This window comes from Triticum urartu, chromosome 3, assembly GCF_003073215.2.
Source record: "Triticum urartu cultivar G1812 chromosome 3, Tu2.1, whole genome shotgun sequence".
Lineage (NCBI taxonomy): Eukaryota > Viridiplantae > Streptophyta > Magnoliopsida > Poales > Poaceae > Triticum > Triticum urartu.
In genome coordinates, this window is record NC_053024.1 from 50,691,449 (window position 1) to 50,718,642 (window position 27,194).

The following is a 27,194-nucleotide window of genomic DNA, read 5'->3' on the forward strand; positions in this document are numbered from 1 at the left end:
GGCTTCTCCAAAAGTCTGTACAAAACCAAATGCTTTGATCACACTATCAAAGCGTTTATTCCAACTCCGAGATGCTTGCACCAGTCCATAAATGGATCGCTGGAGCTTGCACACTTTGTTAGCTCCTTTTGGATCGACAAAACCTTCCGGCTGCATCATATACAACTCTTCTAGAAATCCATTCAGGAATGCAGTTTTGACATCCATCTGCCAAATTTCATAATCATAAAATGCGGCAATTGCTAACATGATTCGGACAGACTTAAGCATCACTACGGGTGAGAAGGTCTCATCGTAGTCAATTCCTTGAACTTGTCGAAAACCTTTTGCGACAAGTCGAGCTTTGTAGACAGTAACATTACCGTCAGCGTCAGTCTTCTTCTTGAAGATCCATTTATTTTCAATTGCTTGCCATCAGCATCAGTCACATTACCGTCAGCGTCAGTCAACCAAAGTCCAGACTTTGTTCTCATACATGGATCCCATCTCAGATTTCATGGCTTCAAGCCATTTTGCGGAATCTGGGCTTACCATTTCTTCTTCATAGTTCGTAGGTTCATCATGATCTAGTAGCATGACTTCTAGAACAGGATTACCGTACCACTCTGGTGCGGATCTTACTCTGGTTGATCTACGAGGTTCAGTAGTAACTTGTTCTGAAGTTTCATGATCATCATCATTAGCTTCCTCACTAATTGGTGTAGGTGTCACAGAAACCGGTTTCTGTGATGTACTACTTTCCAATAAGGGAGCAGGTACAGTTACCTCATCAAGTTCTACTTTCCTCCCACTCACTTCTTTCGAGAGAAACTCCTTCTCTAGAAAGGATCCATTCTTAGCAACAAATGTCTTGCCTTCGGATCTGTGATAGAAGGTGTACCCAATAGTCTCCTTCGGGTATCCTATGAAGACACATTTCTCCGATTTGGGTTCGAGCTTATCAGGTTGAAGCTTTTTCACATAAGCATCGCAGCCCCAAACTTTCAGAAACGACAACTTTGGTTTCTTGCCAAACCATAGTTCATAAGGTGTCGTCTCAATGGATTTTGATGGTGCCCTATTTAACGTGAATGCGGCCGTCTCTAAAGCATAACCCCAAAACGATAGCGGTAAATCTGTAAGAGACATCATAGATCGCACCATATCAAGTAAAGTACGATTACAACATTCGGACACACCATTACGCTATGGTGTTCCGGGTGGCGTGAGTTGCAAAGCTATTCCGCATTGTTTCAAATGTAAACCAAACTCGTAACTCAAATATTCCCCTCCACGATCAGATCGTAGAAACTTTATTTTCTTGTTACGATGATTTTCAACTTCACTCTGAAATTCTTTGAACTTTTCAAATGTTTCAGACTTATGTTTCATTAAGTAGATATACCCATATCTGCTTAAATCATCTGTGAAGGTGAGAAAATAACGATATCCGCCACGAGCTTCAACATTCATTGGACCATATACATCTGTATGTATGATTTCCAACAAATCTATTGCTCTCTCCATAGTACTGGAGAACGGCGTTTTAGTCATCTTGCCCATGAGGCACGATTCGCAAGTACCAAGTGATTCATAATCAAGTGGTTCCAAAAGTCCATCAGTATGGAGTTTCTTCATGTGTTTTACACCGATATGACCTAAACAACAGTGCCACAAATAAGTTGCACTATCATTATCAACTCTGCATCTTTTGGCTTCAACATTATGAATATGTGTATCACTACTATCGAGATTCATCAAGAATAGACCACTCTTCAAGGGTGCATGACCATAAAAGATATTACTCATATGAATAGAATAACCATTATTCTCTGATTTAAATGAATAACCGTCTCGCATCAAACAAGATCCAGATATAATGTTCATGCTCAACGCTGGCACCAAATAACAATTATTTAGGTCTAATACTAATCCCGATGGTAGATGTAGAGGTAGCGTGCCGACCGCGATCACATCGACTTTGGAACCATTTCCCACGCGCATCGTCACCTCGTCCTTCGCCAATGTTCGCTTAATCCGTAGTCCCTTTGTTCACCTTGCCATCCTTCTTATCCGCCAAATACTTGGGGCAGTTCCGCTTCCAGTGACTAGTCTGCTTGCAGTAGAAGCACTCAGTTTCAGGCTTAGGTCCAGACTTGGGTTTCTTCTCCTGAGCAGCAACTTACTTGCTGTTCTTCTTGAAGTTCCCCTTCTTCTTCCCCTTGCCCTTTTTCTTGAAACTAGTGGTCTTGTTGACCATCAACACTTGATCCTCCTTCTTGATTTCTACCTCCGCAGCTTTTAGCATTGCGAAGAGCTCGAGAATTTTCTTATCCATCCCTTGCATATTATAGTTCATCACGAAGCTCTTGTAGCTAGGTGGAAGTGATTGGAGAATTCTGTCAATGACGCAATCATCCGAAAGATTAACTCCCAGTTGAATCAAGTGATTATTATACCCCAGACATCTTGAGTATATGCTCAGTGACTGAACTGTTCTCCTCCATCTTGCAGCTATAGAACTTATTGGAGACTTCATATCTCTCAATCTGGGCATTTGCTTGAAATATTAGCTTCAACTCCTGGAACATCTCATATGCTCCATGACGTTCAAAACGTCGTTGAAGACCCGGTTCTAAGCCATAAAGCATGGCACATTGAACTATCGAGTAGTCATCAGCTTTGCTCTGTCAGACGTTCTTAACATTGTCAGTTGCATCAGCAGCAGGCCTGGCACCCAGCAGTGCTTCCAGGACGTAATTCTTCTATGCAGCAATGAGGATAATCCTCAAGTTACGGACCCAGTCCGTATAATTGCTACCATCATCTTTCAACTTTGCTTTCTCAAGGAACGCATTAAAATTCAACGGAACAACAGCATGGGCCATCTATCTACAATCAAACATAAACAAGCAAGATACTATCAGGTACTAAGTTCACGATAAATTTAAGTTCAATTAATCATATTACTTAAGAACTCCCACTTAGAAAGACATCCCTCTAATCTTCTAAGTGATCACGTGATCCAAATCAACTAAACCATAACCGATCATCACGTGAAATGGAGTAGTTTTCAATGGTGAACATCACTATGTTGATCATATCTACTATATGATTCATGCTCGACCTTTCGGTCTCAGTGTTCCGAGGCCATATCTGCATATGCTAGGCTCGTCAAGTTTAACCTGAGTATTCTGCGTGTGCAAGACTGGCTTGCACCCGTTGTAGATGGGCGTAGAGCTTATCACACCCGATCATCATGTGGTGTCTGGGCACGATGAACTTTGGCAACGGTGCATACTCAGGGAGAACACTTTTATCTTGAAATTTAGTGAGAGATCATCTTATAATGCTACCATCAATCAAAGCAAGATAAGATGCATAAAAGATAAACATCACATGCAATCAATATAAGTGATATGATATGGCCATCATCATCTTGTGCTTGTGATCTCCATCTCCGAAGCATCGTCATGATCACCATCGTCACCGGCGCAACACCTTGATCTCCATCGTAGCATTGTTGTCGTCTCGCCAATCTTATGCTTCTATGACTATTGCTACCGCTTAGTGATAAAGTAAAGCATTACAGGGCGATTGCATTGCATACAATAAAGCAACAACCATATGGCTCCTGCCAGTTGCCGATAACTTGGTTACAAAACATGATCATCTCATACAATAAAATTTAGCATCATGCCTTGACCATATCACATCACAACATGCCCTGCAAAAACAAGTTAGACGTCTTCTACTTTCTTTGTCGCAAGTTTTACGTGGCTGCTACGGGCTTAGCAAGAACCAATCTTACCTACGTATCAAAAACCACAATGATAGTTTGTCAAGTTGGTGCTGTTTTAACCTTCACAAGGACCGGGCATAGCCACACTCGGTTCAACTAAAGTTGGAGAAACTGACACCCGCCAGCCACCTGTGTGCAAAGCACGTCGGTAGAACCAGTCTCGCGTAAGCGTACGCGTAATGTCGTTCCGGGCCGCTTCATCCAACAATACCGCCGAACCAAAGTATGACATGCTGGTAAGCAGTATGACTTATATCGCCCACAACTCACTTGTGTTCTACTCGTGCATATAACATCAACACATAAAACCTAGGCTCGGATGCCACTGTTGGGGAACATAGTAATTTCAAAAAATTTCCTACGCACACGCAAGATCATGGTGATGCACAGCAATGAGAGGTGAGAGTGTTGTCTACGTACCCTCGTAGACCAGAAGTGGAAGCGTTATAACAACGCGGTTGATGTAGTCGTACGTCTTCACGGCCGGACCGATCAAGCACCGAAGCTACGACACCTCCGAGTTTTTGCACACGTTCAACTCGATGACGATCCCCGGACTCCGATCTAGCAAAGTGTCGGGGATGAGTTCCGTCAGCACGATGGCGTGGTGACGATCTTGATGTTCTACCGTTGCAGGGCTTCGCCTAAGCACCGCTACAATATTATCGAGGATTATGGTGGAGGGGGGCACCGCACACCGCTAAGAGATCAATGATTAATTGTTGTGTCTCTGGGGTGCCCCCTGCCCCTGTATATAAAGGAGTGGAGGAGGGGGCCGGCCAAGGAGGATGGCGCGCCCAAGGGGGGGAGTCCCCTTTTTCCTATTAGGAGTAGGAGAGGGAAGGAAGAGGAAGGAGGGAGGAAGGAAAGGGGGGGGGGGGGGGGGCCCCCCCCCAATTCGGATTGGGCTTGGGGGGGGGGCGCCCCCTCCCTTGCTCCTTTCCCCTCCTTTCCACTAAGGCCCAATAAGCCCATATACCTCCCGGGGGGTTCCGATAACCTCCCGGTGATCCGGTATTGTCCCAATCTTACCCGGAACCTTTCCGGTGTCCAAATATAGTTGTCCAATATATCGATCTTTATGTCTCGACCATTTCAAGACTCCTCGTCAAGTCCGTGATCACATCCGGGACTCCGAACAACCTTCGGTACATCAAAATATATAAACTCATAATGAAACTGTCATTGTAACGTTAAGCATGCGGACCCTACATGTTCGAGAACAATGTAGACATGACCGAGACACGTCTCCGGTCAATAACCAATAGCGGAACCTGGATGCTCATATTGGCTCCTACATATTCTACGAAGATCTTTATCGGTCAGACCGCATAACAACATACGTTGTTCCCTTTTTCATCGGTATGTTACTTGCCCGAGATTCAATCGTCGATATATCAATACCTAGTTCAATCTCGTTACCGACAAGTCTCTTTACTCGTTCCGTAATACATCATCTTGCAACTAACTTATTAGTTGCATTGATTGCAAGGCCTAAGTGATGTGTATTACCGAGAGGGCCCAGAGATACCTCTTCGACAACCGGAGCGACAAATCCTAATCTCAAAATACGCCAACCCAACATGTACCTTTGGAGACACCTGTAGAGCACCTTTATAATCACCTAGTTACGTTGTGACGTTTGGTAGCACACAAAGTGTTCCTCCGGTAAACGGGAGTTGCATAATCTCATAGTCATAGGAACATGTATAAGTCATGAAGAAAGGAATAGCAACATACTAAACGATCGGGTGCTAAGCTAATGGAATGGGTCATGTCAATCACACCATTCTCCTAATGATGTGATCCCATTAATCAAATGACAACTCATGTCTATGGTTAGGAAACATAACCATCTTCGATTAACGAGCTAGTCAAGTAGAGGCATACTAGTGACACTTTGTTTGTCTATGTATTCACACAAGTATTACGTTTCTGGTTAATACAATTCTAGCATGAATAATAAACATTTATCATGATATAAGGAAATAAATAATAAATTTATTATTGCCTCTAGGGCATATTTCCTTCAAAAACCACCTAAAGCCATCATTTTTGGTTTTGGTGGCTCGGGATCGACGGAACCACCTAAAGCCATCAACTTTGGTCTAGGGTGGCTCGGGGTCGACGGAACCACCTAAAGCCATCAACTTTGGTCTAGGGTGGCTCGGGGTCGACGAAACCACCTAAAGCCATCAACTTTGGTCTAGGGTGGCTCGGGGTCGACAGAACCACCTAAAGCCATCATTTTGGGTTTTGGTGGCTCGGGATCGACGGAACCACCTAAAGCCATCAACTTTGGTCTAGGGTGGCTCGAGGTCGACGAAACCACCTAAAGCCATCAACTTTGGTCTAGGGTGGCTCGGGGTCGACGGAACCACCTAAAGCCATCATCTAGGGTCTAGGGTGGCTCGGGATCGATGAAACCACCTAAAGCCATCAACTTTGGTCTAGGGTGGCTTAGGGTCGACGAAACCACCTAAAGCCATCATTTTGGGTTTTGGTGGCTCCGGGTCGATGAAACTACCTAATGCCGTCAACTTTGGTCTAGGGTGGCTCGGGGTCGACGAAACCACCTAAAGCCATCATTTTGGGTTTTGGTGGCTCCGGGTCGACGAAACCACCTAAAGCCATCAACTTTGGTCTAGGGTGGCTCGTGTTGACGGAACCACCTAAAGCCATCATCTAGGGTCTAGGGTGGCTCGGGATTGACAGAACCACCTAAAGCCATCAACTTTGGTCTAGGGTGGCTTGGGGTCGACGGAACCACCTAAAGCCATCATTTTGGGTTTTGGTGGCTCGGGGTCGATGGAAGAAAGGGATCAGTTGAACAAAGAGATTAAAAAGCTAGAATGGTAGATCCAGGATTTATTTCATTAAGTTACTGCATACATTGCATACACTGCATCACATAGCATAGAAGAAGGAGGAACTAGGATTTATTACATTGCATGCATCAACTGATCCAAGGGGAATGCATGTAGATAGCAAGGAGGATCTAGATACTGCATCACATAACAGCTCATTCATATGGATACAAAATTCTACTCCACCTCATCCTAGTGACCTGAAAGGGATGAAAACTTGCCCTCCTCCTTGCCTAGTGGATGACATCGTCATCACTAGGGTTTGAGCCAAGGGGGAATGCCTCCACGAACTACTCCATTTCCTTGCGGTTGCGTGCTGCAAGGATCCGCTGAGCCAGGTGCCTTCTCGCCCTCCTTCTTGCCTCTCTTCACCTGGCTAACCTTGGCACCTGTTCTTCTTCATCGACGACCTCTCCAAGATCCATCTCTATCTCTCCTAGGGATTTCTCTGGCGGCTAGGGGGAGGAGAAGGGATTGTGGCTGTTGTTTGTGGCAATTGGGGGTGCTTTATATAGTAGAAATGGTGGCTGGTGGTAGGCAGTAGATTTATGGTGGCTGGTAGGTAGGCAGTAGATTTATGGTGGTAGGTAGGCCCAATATTAGAGTCAAATGTTAGTTTCAAAACTAATAAATAATCCCATTATTAGGCCCACATTTTGTTCATTGAAATTTAACTGATAATATTAAAATTCAGTTAACACTACTAGGAAAAGGCCTACTAATGGCGCACTGGTTTTGCCTACTAATGGCGCATTACGAGTGCGCCATTAGTAGCACGCCACTAGTATATCTTACTAATGGCGCACCACAGGTGCGCCATTAGTATCTGGTATACTAATGGCGCACCAACTAGTGCGCCATTAGTATGTAACAACATGCGCCATTAGTGTGCCTCCCGGGGGGCCATACGTAAGCATGACTTTGTCATACTAATGGCGCATTCTCTGTTGATGCACCATTAGTATCCTTTGGCATACTAATGGCGCACCTGGTGGTGATGCGCCATTAGTATGAATATTTGTTTTTTTCCTTTTCTGATTTTTGCGCAGGTTACAAAATATATTATTAGACAGAATATAAAATATATTATTAGACAGAATATAGACAGCAGCACACAACAACATCAGATTCATCGAATACAATAGAAGATTAGTCTCCGAATACAATTCATCATATTAGTCTCCGAATTCAAAAGACCGAACAAAGATAAAACATTACAAGTCTCAAGACCGCGAGTATCGAGTTTGTCTTCACATTACAAGTCGATATCGATCATCTAAACTACCATCACATAGAAGAGATCTGTGGTCATCACGATGAGCATCATCAGGATCAAACTGGTCTTCATCCGGTTCCTCCAACGCTCCCTCCTCTCTCCCGCTAGATAGCGGGCGTATCTAGATTCAGCCTCCGCCCTAGTGGTGTACCCTTTGTAACTATTACCGCTAAAACGGTGAACCTATCTCCGACACTCCTCCCAGTCGTCGTAGACTCCAGGAACCTTACCCTTGTACACGACATACGACGGCATCTCTATGCACAAGCCAAACAACAGATAATACATAAGCAATATGTAAGTATGCAACAAAAGGATCAGAAGAGAAAAGCAAGACATTAATAGCACGATTCATGGTCCTACTAATAAATATCATCGATTACATCTAAGTTGAATGACTGTCCAAACCAAAGAGACATACGAATTCATTAAAGTATAATTACAACATGAGCCAATCAATGTTTCAGAACTACACATCACTACTTTCGACTCGACTCATCGGACAGGAACGTGGATGAAGCCGCCGTCTGTCGTGATGGTCATGAAATCGCGGTCGTTGTCACCCTGCATTTGTAGCATTTCATCTATCTCACTGTTGGACGGTTGATATCTGAGGAAGAACTGCCCCGAGGTATGAAGGACATCTTGATGGATGATGTCCGCAAACTCCGACTGGATGCGAAAGAATTTTTGTCTGAGGTCCGCGTCCTGGACTGCCGACAAGCTAGCGGCCCAATCTTTGAGATTATCTGGTAGCAGAAGTTGATGATGGTCCCTTACGATCGCCCGCATGTGATGGAGGGCGTAGTAGGCATCCTTCTGACCGCTAGGCGGCTACTTGACGCAGCAGAACTTCGTATTGTGTGAGAACATGTGCTTGCCATACTTACGAACTACCCTGGTGAAGGTGCCTCCAGATTTTGCGTAGGCGGGGAGAACATCATCAAGAACTTTCTTGACATTTGTGTAGTGTATCTTGGAGTTACGGTGCGGGTCTAAATACGTGGCCATGGAATATTTCGGGCTTAAGAGGATGAGTGTGCAATGTGTGTCACTGCACAGAACACGGAATGTTAGAAAAAAAAGAACGATCGAAATCTAAGAAATCATATGTTACGGGGTGGTTAAGGGATGACTTACTCGGGAAAGTAAGCCACAAGGAAGTTATCCTTATCTGGGTTTGCCAGAAAGACGCCTTCGAGGTGTGAACTCGCAACTTGGCGATCCCCAGGGCTGCTCAAGTGCTTGGCACACATGTAGAAGGGGTCGACTATCACGATGTCCGGGGTCTTGTCTCTAATGATCCGCATCTCCATACTCAGCGAAAACAGCCGAACGAAGGTGTAGTGCAGTGGATGAAGGTTAAACATAGCAAAGATGTCATCAAACCGCAGGACGATCGTACCCCCGATGTCGCCATCCACAAAGCCCTTGCCCTCTGGCACCTTGGCTACGAAAACCGGGTATGCCACATCCTTCTCTCTGAGACGCCGCTTCTCCAAAGAAAGAACACTGTGGTGCAGACTCCGCATAGCACCGGTTGCAGCATTAAGCATATTTGGCGGTAGCATCGCGCTACCCGCCACATGCACCCTCCTCGAGATATCCTTAGGTGAAGGTGGCCCATCCTGAGCATGGATCGAACTCGGTGCCGGCTGGCTCGCACCGGCGCCCTTGTTAGTCTTTCGTTTCCGTCCCTTCTTCTTGATCTCCTGTAATGGGACTGAGTTCTGCTCACAGACCGCCTTCTTGAGCGTGTTGGGGCTGATAATATTTCGCACCTCAGCTATCTGAGGCTCGGTGAAGGCGGGAGCTGGAGGCGTGTCCTAAGAACTGAATGCCAGACGACGCTTGTTGCAATTGGATTTCTCCGCCGTACCAGCTAGATCGCGGTCGTCTTGGTTGGGTTCTTGAGAAAGAGGCCCGCAGAACTCATCAGCGTACCCATGTTCGGCAAAGTACTTATCAACTTTGGTAAATGTACCGTCGTTGTTGTCGTCACCGTCCGGATCCTGTGCCATAGGGCTGTCCGGATCCTGTGCCATAGGGATGTCCGGCAGGTCCGGTAGCGTTGCAGCGTTCTTGCCATGGCTTGGCGCCGGCACGACTGGCGGTCTTGTCTGTGGGGTGGTGTCCCCCGCCCCCAAACGAATCTGGCTCTTCAGCCAAAGCAGGGGCCAGTTTACGCAGGTGCTGAGGGTCATCTCATCTTCTTCGTCGGCCCCAGCGGGTCGAATCGGAGGTAACAGCTCGTCGTAGCCTGGCAGCACCCGAACCACTTCAACCCTATACATTGTGGGTGGCATCGGATTACCGTGGAACATGGGGTTGCCCGGTTGAATGATTCTGCCCTTGGCGACATCGACCAACTCGGCGCCCACGAAGTGCAGAAGAGTGCAAGGAACGTCGGCGGTGCCCTGCGAAAACATGTACAGGGTGTCAGGGATGCCCAGTCAAAGGCAAGGAGATGAAGTCATCGGCCGAGAGGCTTGGTTATCGTGATGCCGTCGAGCTCGGCTAATGTCGAGGCACCACCAACGGCGGGCGTGCAACTGACGGAGGGGGCGCTTGCTGGCGAGGTGCCGGCCGACGTACACCCGGGTGCATTAAGCTCCAATGCCCGTGCCAGCGCCGGAGACACGAATACCGCCTCCGCCGGAGACACCAATGGAGCCGCCGCCGGAGACACCAATGGCGCCGCCGGAGACGCCAATGGCACTGCCTGCGCGCTGTGCGAGTTGCTGGCCGTGAAGCTAGGAACCGGGGGAGGCCCCTGTTGGCCGCCCGCAGTCCACGTCGTCAGCCCATGAATCAACGTAGGCACCATGGCATTGAGCGTCGTTCCAAGTTGTTGTTGCACTTGCTCTTGGACAAGCTCCGGAATCCGCGCCACTTGTGCCTTGAGTTCTTCAACCTCGCGCGTCTGGCTTTCCGAGATGGTCTTTTTCTCCTTCCGCACACCAGCGGTATAGTATGACCCCCATTTTGTGGACAAGCCTTTGCCGGCCACACGACCAGCTGATGTCGGCTTAGTGAGCTTATCCTTGTTTTTCATTATGTTCAACGCCCTATTTAAAGGGGTGTCGAAAGGGGAGCTCTTAGACGACCCCGCGCTACTGCTTTCAGTGTCCTGCGAAAGGAACGTGAACCATTTAGAAATATTGGGGATTAATTAGAGTGCAACCATATGGAGCTAATTACGCGGGGGTGTATTCCTTACCAGAGGAAGCTCAAGCGCCCTGGTCTTCGGATCCGTGGTAAGCTCCTTTGTTATCGGGTCCTCCTTGTACCGGGCCCTGACATAGTTCCTGGTCTGCTTGTCACCGCTATATTTCTCGAAGCGGGGCGGTAGGCCTTGCTCGGCACGCTCCGCGTCCTCCTTGTCCCATATAGGCTCCGCCACTCTGTAACCGCCGGGACCGAGTTTGTGTTCCCCTAAGTTCAACTCCCGTATTTCTTTCCCCCACTGACTTGATTCGGAGGTTGACTGCTCTCTCACTTGATCTTGAACTCCTTGTACTCATCTTCGCTCATCAAAGGATATTTCGCCTTGATCTTCTCATAACTATCACCTTTATCAATCATTCTCTTCACCGCGCGTTCCCAAGTAGACAGGGCCGTGCTCATCTTCGTGAGGGCGGCACTGTTCACTTTATTCCCTGAGAGGCGTGTATTTTCAAATTCGGCGGGGAACTTGTATCGTTCGTGCAGCTTCGTGAAGAGGAGGTTGCGCAAATTCCCTCGGTCCTTATGCCTAAGGTTCTCGGTGTTGATCGAGACGGTGCTCCGGAGAATGCACCCGAGCTGAAGCGAGTACCCCTTGACTATATGTTTGGGCTCCGTTGGATTCCCGTCGGAGTCCACTTGAGTGAATTCCTCCTTGAGGGTGCGGAGCGCATTCGGGCGCCGGTCCTTCCTTTGCTTCTTCGGTTGGCTGCCATCTGTGTGTGCGCCGCCATCATCAGTGGTGGCATCCTCGGCGGCACCATCAGTGGTGTCATCCCCGACGCCACTAGGGGTTGTGTAATCAGGATCGGTGTCTTCCGCGGCGTCCTCATAGCGGTGAGGTTGTTCCTCCATCTCCTGGGACAGCTCCCAGAATTGCTTGCCGCCCGAACCACCGGCCTCATCGTTGTGGGCCATGTTTTGCTCTAAATAGGAAAAAAGTTTGGCCAAAAAGTTGGTTATTGTCAAGGAACAAGATCATGGTCTCATCATTTAGGGTTTGTCGACACCGAGGCACCCTAAAAGCCTAAGCTTTCATCATTTAGGGTTTGTCGACGCCGAGGCACCCTAAAAGCCTAAGCGTACATCATTTAGGTTCTCATCGACACCGAGGCATCCGGGGCAGCCAAGTTAAGTTTTCAGCATTTAGGGTTTATCGATGCCGAGGCACCCTAGGTTGGGCCTAATCACTAGGCACTAATCACTTGGCTCTATTGCCACCTATGTTGGGTTTATCATCTAGGGTTTATCGATGCTAAGGAGAATTCTAAGTTGGGCCTAATCACTTGGCTCTATTGCCACCTATGGTTTAATGCAAGAAGAATAAAGGGGCAGTTGATCCTACTTAATTAAGTACTAAGATACCCCGGCCCATGCATTATCGCAAGTACCCCATATGTCCTATTTTTAGCGAAGTCATGCTAAAATTCACGGAAAATTTCAGCATGACCTTTGCTGAAAATAGGACATATGGAGTACCTGAATTTGCCGGAACGGAAGTTAATCGACATTCCGGCAAACTCAAGGGCCTCTCTGGGTACCTGCAAATTCATCATGACACGATGGTCGGAGACAAAACCCAGCAAACTAGCACCAAAATGTGCCTCTACTTTCATATGGATTAAAGGGCCACAGACCATATGGTCCTCTGCTTTCATATGGACAAAAATCAGCTCAACTTATGTGAGCTTCCATTCCAGATCTAATAGCAGCAAGTTGTTCACTTGTAGCTCAACTTATGTGAGCTGCCTTCAAGAAAAGAAATCTGCAGTGGCACATCTGCTCTCTGAATACATTGGCAAGAAACAAAACAACACCTAGTACCATCCATCTGTATGGCTGTATCATGCAGTTTAACTAAGCACTAACAGGTAATTATATAACAGAAAACTTGGCGCGTACGTGTCACTTAGCTTGGGCAAGCAACATACCTCGTCCTCTTGGTTAGTCCAAACAAGCTGTATGCTGAGCCTCAACTCACCACCTGCACATTTTACAGCACCCATGAAATGAAAAACTAAACATAATTGTCAACCAACAAAACCAAAACACAAACAGGACTTCAAATTTTCACGATCAGGAAGAAAAACAGGGTTTTCAACTACTATATTCAGTTTCATGGCATCAGTTGAACAGTTGAAAAAGAACAAGCTTCATTTAAATATCTTGCTGCTAACAAACATAACTAATGTCAGTACTCAAAAAATAGAGTGACCACACAGGGAACAAACAAACTATTCAGTTTTTATTTCTTCAGAATTGGACCAGACAGAGAACAACTCCTTGGAATCAAACTTATATGAAAAGGTTCAGCAACTTGAAACGTAACTCTTATATGAAAATCTTCTGTATGATCAAGTAAGCAGAGCACATGTATATACCTGTATCACTGTCTTGGAGCCAACAAACGCCTCAAGTTTTCTCCAACCATGATCGAACCTGATCGCCTATGCTTCTTCTTTCACTCTCCTGCATAAAGTTATTGTTACTACCTGGGAGGGATTATATGCTTGTTTACCACTACTAATACCATTTTTAATATAATCTTCATTCTCCTGCTATTTCTTTTCTTACAAGTGTTGATGCCATAGTGTCTCAGGTTCTTCCTAGTTAAAACATGTGATTTTGAGAAGGAATTTGCCCAATTTTCGCAGGGAGACAAAACTTAGCTAAAAATTTGATATAACAAGTAGTCCATGAAATCATATTTCCTCTAGGCAAAGTAGAAGATATTATTTTGTTTTTCCTCTAAGGTAAAGGAAATAGCCATCACTTTGAAGTGTCTAATAGATGAAATAATGCATGAGTTAGAAAGATATGTGCAAGTGTCTGAAGGCATCCTGTGAAGCAGAGCTTCCAAATTGATCTTCTTGAAACATTGTTACTAAGTAAGGCTTAATTTCATATTTCTGCAAACTAAGGTAAACCAATTATTACATGCATAAATTTCTCATTTGGAGAAGCCAAGTATCAAAGGTTTCGAACCATGAGAATTTATTGCATTTTTCGGTGACAACACGGCTAGGAAAAAAAGACTCTGATACAGAGACTAATGACGCGATGCCCCCCTCCCTTAGAGGCATTATCACAAACACCTATCAAGCACAATCCTTTTACATGTAAACTTGAGCATGCTCTGGAAAAATCACGCAGCAAGCAAAAAATTGAACAGAGGATGCAAGAGGAAGGAGGGAGGGGGGATGAGGGAAGAGGGAGGAAGGACGAAGGAGTGGTGGCTACCTGCCTACGGACTGGTCACCGGCGTAGCTCCGGGCGGCAGCATTGCTAGGCAGGAGCGCCTGCTCCAGGGAGGGGGGCGCCGCTGGTGGGAGTGGCTGCTTGATGGGGGGAGGCGCTGCTGGGGTCCTGTACCGGAGGCGGGGCAGCGGAGGGTTCGGCCTGCTGGGTGCGCCGCGGTGGCGGGCCGGCAGCGGTGGCGGCGACTAGGAACCCTAGCTGTCGCTCTCGGGAGGGAGGTTGACACAGGCGGGGCCGCGGGGGGAGGGGGACGGCGAGGGCGCGGGCGCGGGCGGAGGGGGGACAGTGAGGGAGGTGGTCGGGTGCGGCGGGGGAAGCGAGCATGGCCGGGGACGGCGAGCACGGGGGAAGTGGTGGGCGGTGGTGGTCAGGCGCGGGTGAGACGAGGCAGGGGAGGGATTAGAGAGAAATGGAGATTGGGGATTTTAGTGTGGGGGGAGGCTTAGCAATGGCGCACCACCCAGGGGTGCGCCATAAGTACATCCATAGCAACGGCGCACCACCGAGGGGTGCGCCATAAGTAATTTAATCTAGCCCGACTTGTCAGATTATATACAACCTAACCCTATCTACAACAGACCCCGCCCACTAGCCCGATTGGTCAATACGCATCACACACACCAGGAGGTCCTGGGTTCGATTCCTAGGCTCCCCAATATTTTTTATGCATTTTAAATCCTGTTTGATATTTATTTGTGTTTAAATATGTTCAAACTTGTTTAAATCATAATAGTAATTTTTTTTTATAAAAACAGTAATAACCCCCCCAGGGGTGCGGGGGGCCGGGTGCTCGTCGGCGGCAGTGGAGCGGGGGAGGGTTGCGGTGGGTCGTCGGCGGCGGTGGAGCTAGCTAGCGGGGGAGGGTGCGGGTGGGATCGAGATCGAGATGGAGGGGGAATCGAGATCGAGATGGAGGGGGATCGAGATCAAGTGTCCTCATGAATTCAAAAAGTGCCCATGAAATTTAAAAATATTCATGATATCAAAAAGTGCCCATGAAATACAATCGAGAAATGAAGACTACGATTTAAATACAATCGATCTTAGCTAGCTATCTGTTCACAATCTTCTTGCCCTTCTTTTTCGCAAATGGAGTTCTTCTGTGGAACGGACGTCCTTTAGGTAGGGTGGTCCTGCTTCTTCTTGTGGTGTGTGCTGCTACTTCATCGTCGTCGTCATGTTCGATCTTCGGGTCGCCGTACTTGTCGAAGTCTTGCTCATTGGCTACTCCATCCATTCCGATGATCTTCCTTTTGCCTCTCCTCACGACAACACGACTGGGCTTTGACGGGTCGGTAATGAAGAAGCATTGGTCCACTTGGGAAGCCAGTACCCATGGCTCATTTTTCGCGGTGACGTTTGCGCCCGCGGTCTTGGATTTGGCTTCGGGTATAACCATGGTGGTGAAATACCGGACTTCTTTTAGGACGCTCTTGGCCCATCTGACACAGAACATCGGGACCTTCTCTCCAGCGTAGCTCAGCTCCCAGATCTCCTCGATCCTTCCGTAGTATCTGTCCTTGTCGTTGCCGATGTAGGATTCCATCGTTACCCCGGAGTTCTGATAACCATCGCTCTTCATGTCCTTGTCCTTGGTGTAGAATGTGTAGCCGTTGATATAGTACGCCTCATAGGTCATCAGGTTGTGCTCGGCACCCTGTGACAAGGCGAATATGAGTTGTTCTTCCGCGGAAGAATCCTCATGTAAAGGGTACGACAGAAACTTCTGCTTGAACCAACGCGTGAAACATGAGTTGTGCTCTTTGAGTATATCTCCGTCCGTCCTCTGTTGGCCTCGGTCATTGTACGTCTTCTCAATAAAGGTTTTGTGCTCTACCACCCAAGGATCGACCACGTCTATGTGTTGTAGCGCGACTAGGTTTGCTCTTTCAAAGTCGGCGAGTCGACCCTCGAAGTCGACATGCATTTCGTGACGACCCTCACGGTGACCCTATCCAGCGAGCCTGCCGAGGTGCTTGTTGACGGGCAGACCAACGGGGTTCTCGATGCCTAGATAATTCGTGCAGTAGGAGATGCACTCTTCGGTCAGAAAGCCCCTGGCTATACTTCCCTCTGGACGTGACATGTTGCGAACGTATCCTTTGATGACACCATTCATCCTTTCGAACGGCATCATGCTGTGCAAGAACGTCGGCCCGAGTTGGATGATATCCTCCACGATATGGACCAGCAGATGCACTATAACGTCGAAGAATGTGGGCGGGAAGTACATCTCAAGCTCGCATAGTATCACCACGATCTCTTCCTGTAGCCTTCTGAGTTGCCTCACGCCAATCGACTTCCGAGAGATGACGTCGAAAAAGTTACATAGGCCAAATAGCATTTCACGGACGTGCGCGTCCATGATCCCACGGATTGCAACTGGAAGTATATGCGTCATCAGCACGTGACAGTCGTGAGACTTCATCCCGCTGAACTTCTGCTTCGCTGGGTCTAGGTATCTGCTTATCTTCCCCGCGTAACCGTAAGGAAGTTTTACTCCTAGGAGGCAGGTGAAAAACTTCTCGATCTCCTCCTGACTTAGAGTGAAGCACGCGGGAGGGTAGTCATTTCCGGTCTTCTTGGCCTTTTTTCCTTTGCGACGACTTTCTGTGTCCTGCTTCGCCTCATCATCATCATCATCATTAGTGTGAAGCTCCTGCCTGATGCCCATTGATTTCAAGTCTGCCCTTGCTTTCGGCCCATCTTTGGTCCTCTCTGGCATGTTGAGCAGGGTACCAAGCAGACTCTCGCACACGTTCTTCGTGTTATGCATGACATCAAGGCTGTGAGGCACACGGTGGATCTTCCAGTACGGCAAGTCCCAGAAAACAGACCTCGTTTTCCATACCTTCAGCAGCGGCTCTGGCGCCTTTCGCTTCTTTCCCGGCTCTGGTGCCTTTTGCTTCTTTCCCGGCAGTGGGCAGTCTTTCCAATTTTTCAACATCTCGTCTATTTCCTCGCCGCTCCTTGTACACGGGCGTTTTCGGGGTTCGGTTTCACCATTGAACAGATCCTTGCGTTTCCTCCACAGGTCATCGTCGCGAAGCCACCTTCGATGTCCCATGAACACGGTTTTCAAAGGCCCGGGATCTCTATCTAGCTGGCGATACGTTGTGTCATCCATGCACCTTACGCATCCAGAAAATCCGTGGACTACCTGCCCCGTGAGATATCCGTAACCAAGATAGTCGTGCACCGTCGTGAGCAGTGCGGCTCTCATAGGGAAATATTCTTTCTCTGCGGCGTCCCACGTATTGCCCGGCATTTTCCACAGCGTGTCTAGCTCCTCCTTCAGCAGCCCCAGATACAGATTGATGTCGTTCCCTGGTTGTTTCGGCCCTTCAATTAGCATACTCATGTGAATGTACTTCCTCTTCATGCACAACCAGGGGGGAAGGTTGTACATCCACACAAACACAGGCCAGGTGCTATGTGTGCTTCTCTGGCTGCCAAACGGATTGACTCCATCGGTGCTCGCGCCCAGCACGATGTTCCTTGGATCCTTCCCAAATTCTGGGTATTCGAAGTTCAACGCTTGCCACTGGCTCGCATCCTTAGGGTGACTCAGCATCTTGTCTTTTTTATTTATCTCCGGATCATTTCCGCCATCTTCCCGCTTCTTCTCCTCCCTATCCGCATGCCAACGCAGGAGCTTTGCTACCTTAGGGTCCGCGAAATACCGCTGCAGACGAGGAGTGATCGGAAAGTACCACACCGATTTTCGAGGAGCTTTCTTCCTCTTCTTGTATCGAACTTTAGGCGGGTATCGTCGGGCCTGCATCCTTCATACAATGGAGTAACTCGCGTCTATCTCCAGTTGATCCAGCTTGGCTTTCTCTCGGGCGGCAGCTCTTGCGTTATCCGTCTGCTTGAGAAGCAGCTCTTGAATATGAGGGTCCTGCACCCAGCCTCCATCGTCGTCTGCTCCGGCATCTTCATCTTCATGATCATGCCCTTCGTCTTGATCTTCCTCATCATCATGTACAACATCTTCTACATGATGACTGTGTACAACATCCTAGAGATTCTTCGTCTTCTCGCCCGCCCTCGCCGCGGTGGTACTTGTCTTGTTGCCCTTCCTCATTTCTTGCCCGGCCCCGGCCATGGACGACTTCATAGTCATCTTCATCACCTTGCCACCGATAGCCATCCATGAAACCACGCAAGAGCAGGTGGTCCCGCACCTGCCCGGAATCCGGGTCCGCAATAAGGCTCTTCAGCTTGCATCTTCGACACAGACATCTTATCTCCGTGTCTCGTTCTTTTGAAGCATCTCGGCCTTCGCGGAGCTCAAAAACCTATTCACGATGCCTTCAGTCATCGTGCGGACCATGGTCGCTTGCGGGGTAGAGCAAAACGATATTTTAGAACCAAGAAAAAATTTGGCATGACCTTCCCTAAAAATAGGACCAAAAAGAATGCATAGTGCCAAAATTCTCGCCAACAGAAATGAATCAAAACATTTAGGCAAAATATTGGCAACTATCGCATTTCAAATACCGGTACCTTCAAACACAAACATATATGCAACACCACAAACACATGCAACACCACAAACATACATAGATCTAGCTAGGCCACAAAAAGTGCATGTGCACGTTGTTGGAGCGAGCTAGGGAGAAAAAAGTAGATCTACATCATGAAGATAGCTTTCCCCTTACTTACCTATCAAAAAAGGTAATTTCACCACTTAATTTTGATGAATCTATGGTGGAAATGAGGTGAGGAGGAGGAGGCAGCCGAAAGCTTGGAGAAGGAGGTGGAGGGAATGAAGTGGGGAAAGTGAGTGGGTAGGTGTGGGGCTGTCCAAAATATCTTGTTGGGGTCCCAGTTACTAATGGCGCACCACAAGGAAATGCACCATTAGTAACCCTGGTTACTAATGCGCACCTGCAGGTGGTGCGCCATTAGAAGTTTTGCAAAAAAGTAAAAAAATATAGATATATACACTAATGGCGCACCGTGTAATAGTGCGCCATTACTAGTTTAAACTAGTAATGGCGCACTGTGAAACGGTGCCATTAGTAGTTTTTTTTGCAAAAAAAAGAGTAAGAAAAAAATTACAGTAATGGCGCACTCTCTGCCTGGTGCGCCATTACTAGTTAGAACTAGTAATTGCGCATTGTCGACCTGATGCGCCATTAGTATGTATGGAAAAATGGAAAAAAAAATTAATACTAGTGGCGCACCCTGTTTCTGGTGCGCCATTAGTGTCTTCCACACTAATGGCGCATCACCAAAAGGTGCGCCATTAGTATATAGTAGTGGCGCACTACTTCCCTGGTGCGCCATTAGTATCAATCCTATCTATAGCCCTTTTCCTAGTAGCGTAACAATATGTCATCATTTTCAGTCTAACATTGAAAGCAAACGATACTAACTGGAGTTCAACACATTATAAGAATACACAACCATTGTTCACATTACATAGTGGAGTTCAAATGCACAATCCATCCTTTTCTCACAAAAGGATGAATAGCATAACTACTAGGTACATAAACAGCCAGAGTTCACAATTAGTACTACAACCATACATTACACAACCATAATTCTAAGTTACTAGGTCATTGCACGGCCATCCTTCCCAAAAGGTCTGCAATGCCCACTAATCTCAATTCATCTTGTTCAGTTCTGCAGGATGGCCTGGATCCCCTTGATCTTCTCCTTCAGCTTCTCCTCTGCCTTCATGAGCTCAGTAATTTTAAACTCTTGCATCTGCTTCTCTTCATTATGGTTTTCCTTGAGCTTCAGCAGATCAGCAACCTGGAACTTCAACTCTAGCTTCTCTTGGGTGAGCTTCTCCTCAAACTTTGTGAACTCTGCATTCTTCAACTCCAAATTCATCCTAGCCTCACTCATCAATTCCTTCTCTTTCATATTCTTCAACTTCAGGTTTTGGATGATAGTTGCTTGAACACTTGTCAGGTTGCACAGGAGTTCATACTTCTGTTGAAACTTCTCTATAGCTGCATCTTTCTTTGCCATTTCTACATTCTTACCAGCCACCAATTCAGCTCTGCAATGGTGCTGATATGTGATAGCAGACTGCAGATAACTGAAATCCACAACCCTATCCTGCTGAAAGTCCACAAGTTGATGCACATCTTTCACTAACTTGTCATAGTCTGCATCCAGCTTGTTCTTTTCTTCTGTCAAATGATGAATAGTTAAAGCACTTTCAAGATTATCACTCACCCTAGCAGACTTGCTCTCTTAAACCATTGACCAAAGCTTCAGCAATGCATTCTCCATTGTTGGGGGCCACTGCTCATCAACCCACTGAACAAACCCACAATTCCGACCTTCCTGGAAAAATTAGAAGGGCAAAATTTAGTACAATACAACTACTAAGAGTACAAAGCAACAGTTAGTTCATGGCAGTACCTAATGTTGGCACTGACATTAACTGATTTTGCATAGCCATTTGCTAAGCAACAGGAGAACATTGTAAAAATAAATTGATGTAATCCTACAATGGATGATCAATATATTTACCAGGCAGCAGAGTAACACTCCATTCAACTTAGAAGTTGCTAAGCAGCCATGTGCTAAGCAACAACACTTGCTAAGAATTGACCATTAATATAATGGAATCCTAACAGTAATAAGCAATACAATGTGAACTAATTTTCCCAGCTAAATACACTACACTAGCCTGCAGCAACAAACTAGCTAATGAGACTACCTACTGTCAGTAGTAAGCAATAGTTACTAACTGCCTCCACTGAACTTAATATTGAGCAACACTGCATTTGGAAAGAAGTGTAAATAAATAGCATGTGCACACAACATGAGCATATATTTTAGTAAAAATGCATTCCACAGAACTTAATAATGAGCATTCACACAATGAGCACTACAATAGGGCACATATGACTAACAAATTGAGCATGCACACAACTGAATCACAAGTGGCAAACAAGACTCTGCCACTTTCAGTGAACACATCCAGTGCTAATCACCAAGGCAAGAAAAATACCGGCTCTACACATGCTAAGAACCTTCTCCCAGTCATTGTTCCTTCAAACGCAACAAGCCTCCTTGATGGCTTCCCATGCTTCTCGCAGAACGCCATCAGATCTAGCTCAAGGCCCTTGTAATCTGGGTCCTCAAGTGAGAAAGGCACCTGCACTATCAAAAGCACAGCACGAGGACACATCAAATCAAACGAAATTCTCACAACAAAGACCACCTACACACAAAAATCCCCAAATTTCCTAAACCTAACCCTAACCCTAGCTTAATGGAGTAACTTACCTGGTTCAGCCCATCGATGGAGGATTCGGAGTGCATGTACGGGAGGCTTGAGTTGTCGTCGCTGCTCTTGTCTTCCAAAACCATGGCTGCGGCAACGTCGTGTGGCGGCCGGCGGGGGCGGGCGCAGACGGCGGCGAGGCAGAGAGAAGGAAGAAGAGGGCAGAGCAGAGCATGGGGAGTGAGCGGGGTGTGGCTCGACCGCACCAGTCGCGCCCTAAACGGTTGGAACCGGCCTCATCCGAGTCAGCGCGCGGGCACGCGCTCACTGGCCAGCGTGGCGCCTGACGGGCGGGCCCAACCGGTCAGATTCCCTGTCAATACGTATAAAACGCACATTTAGTCTTTTTTGCAACGGCTCGCCCCAATCTTGGTACTGACACGTAAAAATTTCCAATCTTGGTACCAATCTGCTTCCAATGCCCCAATTGTGATACTTCTGTGCAATTTACTCATCTTGCTGCCACCATGACCATGTGTGAGTAATTCCCTTAGGACCTTAGGGTCCATGGCAGTAGCTAGATGAACCTTCTTTCCCTTGTGATTCGATACAAAGTTCCCGTGAGCTGCCTCATATGTTCGGGATCCATATGATGGAATCGGTTTTGTGTTTGTGAGTAGATGATGAATTGTCACTTTATGATCAGTTTGTCATTGAAAATTTGAATCTTTTAAAGATTTTTGCTGGATAATTGAGTAGCTTTGTATGCTCTCCAATCTATTTGTCTACTTTAGTCAAGTTTGATGGGTAGTTCTTCAGAGTGAGTGGTTTAGAGTAGTAGGTTCAATCTTGCGGTGATTCATCTCAATGACAGAAAGGGAACGAGCATGTATTGTATTGTTTCCACTAAGGATAAAACGATGATTTCCTTATCACACTTGTATTGTAGTTCCACTAAGATAAAACAACCTAGGGTGATGTAACGGAGGTAAACAATAAAAGGTAACAAATATGTAGCAACGGACGATGAGAGAGTATGAAAGCATGCAAACCTAGAGCAATAGCATGATGAGCCAAGAAATACCCATGCCTTGTTCCATCTGTGAAAAAGAAGGCTCCTAATTTTCTAGATTTTGTATTCAAAAATCATGTATTGCACGACACCATACTATAAAAATGGAATACGTATTCTCCTCTGGCTCAATAAAAAATTGTTGCACGACACCAGATTACACGTGCTAGCATCACGCCACTTGTACTAGAACAAACATTTATGCACTACTATCATTTATGTATAACTAGATGATCTGTTGCATCAATTGGCGCAGAGACCAACTTGTCAATACAGCCCGAAAGTAAAACAAACTATTTGAATGATTTTCCCCTCAACTTATTGTAAATGATTATGTTCATACTGAGTTTCTATTTACCTCAACAACATGATAGAAACGCACTGTGAATGATGGGCTTCTTTTGCTTGTGTTCTACTAGGCGGGTTTTTGTACAGTGTCACGACTTCTCGCCGATGTGTCCCCTTGAACGGAAGACGTGTTCTTGGATCTGGGTGTGGTTTTTGAGCACTGGATAGACATTGAGACCCTTGTGGGTGGAAGGATCATGTCATATTGGCCGGCGTTGGACCACTATGGTTGATCGGATGACGTGTTCTGCCATCTCTCCCGAACTTTTACCCCTGCCGCCTGGCCGACTAGCGTGTATACTTCACATGCTCGTTGGTCCCACTCATAACTTGCCTGAAGGAAATATGCCCTAGAGGCAATAATAAAGTTGTTATTTATATTTCCTTATATCATGATAAATGTTTATTATTCATGCTAGAATTATATTAACCGGAAACTTAGTACATGTGTGAATACATAGACAAACAGACTGTCACTAGTATGCCTCTACTTGACTAGCTCGTTGAATCAATGATGGTTATGTTTCCTAACCATAGACATGAGTTGTCATTTGATTAACGGGATCACATCATTAGAGAATGATGTGATTGACTTGGCCCATCCGTTAGCTTAGCACGATGATCGTTTAGTTTGTTGCTATTGCTTTCTCCATAACCTATACATGTTCCTATGACTATGAGATCATGCAACTCCCAAATGCCGAGGAACACTTAGTGTGCTATCAAACATCACAGCATAACTGGGTGACTATAAAGATGCTGTATAGGTGTCTCCGATGGTGATTGTTGAGTTGGCATAGATCGAGATTAGGATTTGTCACTCCGAGTATCGGAGAGGTATCTCTGGGCCCTCTCGGTAATACACATCACTATAAGCCTTGCAAGCAATGTGACTAATGAGTTAGTTATGGGATAATGCATTGCAGAACGAGTAAAAAGACTTGCCGATAACGAGATTGAACTAGGTATTGAGATACCGACGATCGAATCTCGGGCAAGTAACATACCGATGACATAGGGAACAACGTATATCGTTATGCGGCTTGACCGATAAAGATCTTCGTAGAATATGTGGGAGCCAATATGAACATCCAGGTTCCGCTATTGGTTATTGACCGGAGACGTGTCTCGGTCATGTCTACATAGTTCTCGAACCCATAGGGTCCATACGCTTAACGTTCGGTGACGATCAGTATTATGAGTTTATGTGTTTTGAAGTACCGAAGATAGTTCGGAGTCCCGGATGTGATCAAGAACATGGCGAGGAGTCTTGAAATATGGTCAAGACACAAAGATTGATATATTGGATGACTAAATTCGGACACCGGATGAGTTCCGTGGGTCACCGGATAATTATGGAGTGCCGGGGGGTTATCGGAACCCCCGGGGGACTAATGGGCCAACATGGGCCTTAGTGGAGAGAGAGAGGGCCAGCCAAGGCAGGGCCGCGCGCCCCTCCCCCTCTAGTCCGAATTGGACTAGGGAAGGGGGGCGGCGCCCCCCTTTCCTTCTCTTCTCTCCCTCTCCTTCCTTCCCCCTTCCTCCTCCTACTAGGACTAGGAAAGGGGAGTCCTACTCCTACTAGGAGGAGGACTCCTCCTCTCCTGGCGCACCCCAAGGGCCGGCCGGCCTCCCCCCTTGCTCCTTTATATACGGGGGCAGGGGCACCCTAGAGAACACAAGTTGATCATTGATCCCTTAGCCGTGTGCGGTGCCCCCCTCCACCATAATCCACCTCGGTCATATTGTCGTAGTGCTTAGGCGAAGCCCTGCGCCGGTAGCTTCATCATCACCGTCATCATGCCGTCATGCTGAATCCCTCGACACTCAACTGGATCGAGAGTTCGTGGGACGTCACCGAGCCGAATGTGTGCAGATCGCGGAGGTGCCATACTTTCGGTACTAGGATCGGTCGGATCATGAAGACGTATGATTACATCAACCGTGTTGTCATAATGCTTCCGCTTACAGTCTATGAGGGTACGTAGACAACACTCTTCCCCTCTCGTTGCTATGCATCACCATGATAGATCTTGCGTGTGCGTAGGAATTTTTTTTAAATTACTGCGTTCCCCAACAGTGGTATCAGAGCCAGGTCTATGCATAGATGTTATATGCACGAATAGAACATAAAGGAGTTGTGGGCGTGGGTATATACATATTGGTTGCCGTCACCAGTTGATTCTTGATTCAACGGTATTGTTGGATGAAGCGGCCCAGACCGACATTACGCGTATGCTTACGCGTGACTGGTCCTACCGACGTGCTTCGCACACAGGTGGCTGGTGGGTGTCAGTTTCTCCAGCTTTAGTTGAATCGGATTCAATGAACAGGGTTCTTTCTGAAGATCAAAAAGCAGTCACTATACCGCGTTGTGGTTTTTGATGTGTAGGTAAGAGCAGTTCTTGCTCAGCCCGTAGCAGCCACGTAAAACTTGCAACAACAAAGTAGAGGACGTCTAACTTGTTTTAGCAGGGCATGTTGTGATGTGATATGGTCAAGACATGATGCTAAATTTTATTGTATGAGATGACCATGTTTTGTAACATAGTTATCGGCAACTGGCAGGAGCCATATGGTTGTCACTTTATTGTATGAAATGCAATCGCCATGTAATTGATTTACGTTATCACTAAGCAGTAGCGATAGTCGTAGAATCAATAGTTGGCGAGACGACAACGATGCTTTGATGGAGATCAAGGTGTCAAGCCGGTGATGATGGTGATCATGATGGTGCTTTGGAGATGGAGATCAAAGGCACAAGATGATGATGGCCATATCATATCACTTATATTGATTGCATGTGATGTTTATCCTTTATGCATCTTATTTTGCTTAGTTTGGCGGTAGAATTATAAGATAATCTATCACTAAAATTCAAGGTATAAGTGTTCTCCCTGAGTATGCACTGTTGCTACAGTTGTCGTGCCGAGACACCACGTGATGATCGGGCATGATAAGCTCTACGTTCACATACAACGGGTGCAAGCCAGTTTTGCACACACAGAATACTCGGGTTAAACTTGATGAGCCTAGCATATGCAGATATGGCCTCGGAACACTGAGACCGAAAGGTCGAGCGTGAATCATATAGTAGATATGATCAACATAATGATGTTCACCATCGAAAACTACTCCATCTCACGTGATGATCGGACATGGTTTAGTTGATAAGGATCACGTAATCACTTAGATGATTAGAGAGATGCCTATCTAAGTGGGAGTTCTTAAGTAATTTGATTAATTGAACTTTAATTTATCATGAAGTTAGTACCTGATAGTATTTTGCATGTCTATGTTATTGTAGATAGATGGCCCGTGCTGTTGTTCTGTTGAATTTTAATGCGTTCCTAGAGAAAGCTAAGTTGAAAGATGATGGTAGCAACTACACGGACTGGATCCATAACTTGAGGATTATCCTCATTGCTGCACAGAATAATTACGTCCTATAAGCACCGCTAGGTGACAAACCCGCTGCAGGAGGAACGCCAGATGTTGTGAACACCTGGCAGAGCAAAGCTGATGCCTACTCGATAGTTTAGTGTGCCATGCTTTATGGCTTAGAACCGGGACTTCAATGATGTTTTGAACGTCATGGAGCATATGAGATGTTCCAGGAGTTGAAGTTAATATTTCAAGCGAATGCCTGGATTGAGAGATATGAAGTCTCCAATAAGTTCTACAGCTGCAAAATGGAGGAGAATAGTTCTGTCAGTGAACATATACTCAGAATGTCTGGGTACCACAACCACTTGACTCAGCTAGGAGTTAATCTTCCTGATGATAGTGTCATTGGCAGAGTTCTTCAATCACTGCCACCAAGCTACAAGAGCTTCGTGATGAACTATAATATGCAAGGGATGGATAAGACGATTCCTGAGCTCTTCGCAATGCTAAAGGCTGCGGAAGTAGAAATCAAGAAAGAGCATCAAGTGTTGATGGTCAGCAAGACCACCAGTTTCAAAAAAAGAAGGGTAAAGGGAAGAAGAACAACAAGCCAGTTGCTGCTCAAGTAAAGAAACCCAAGTCTGGACCTAAGCCTGAGACTGAGTGCTTCTACTGCAAAGGGACTGGTCACTAGAAGCGGAACTGCCCCAAGTATTTGGCGGGGAAGAAGGACGACAAAGTGAAAGGGGCTACGGATTAAGCGAAGATTGGCTAAGGACAAG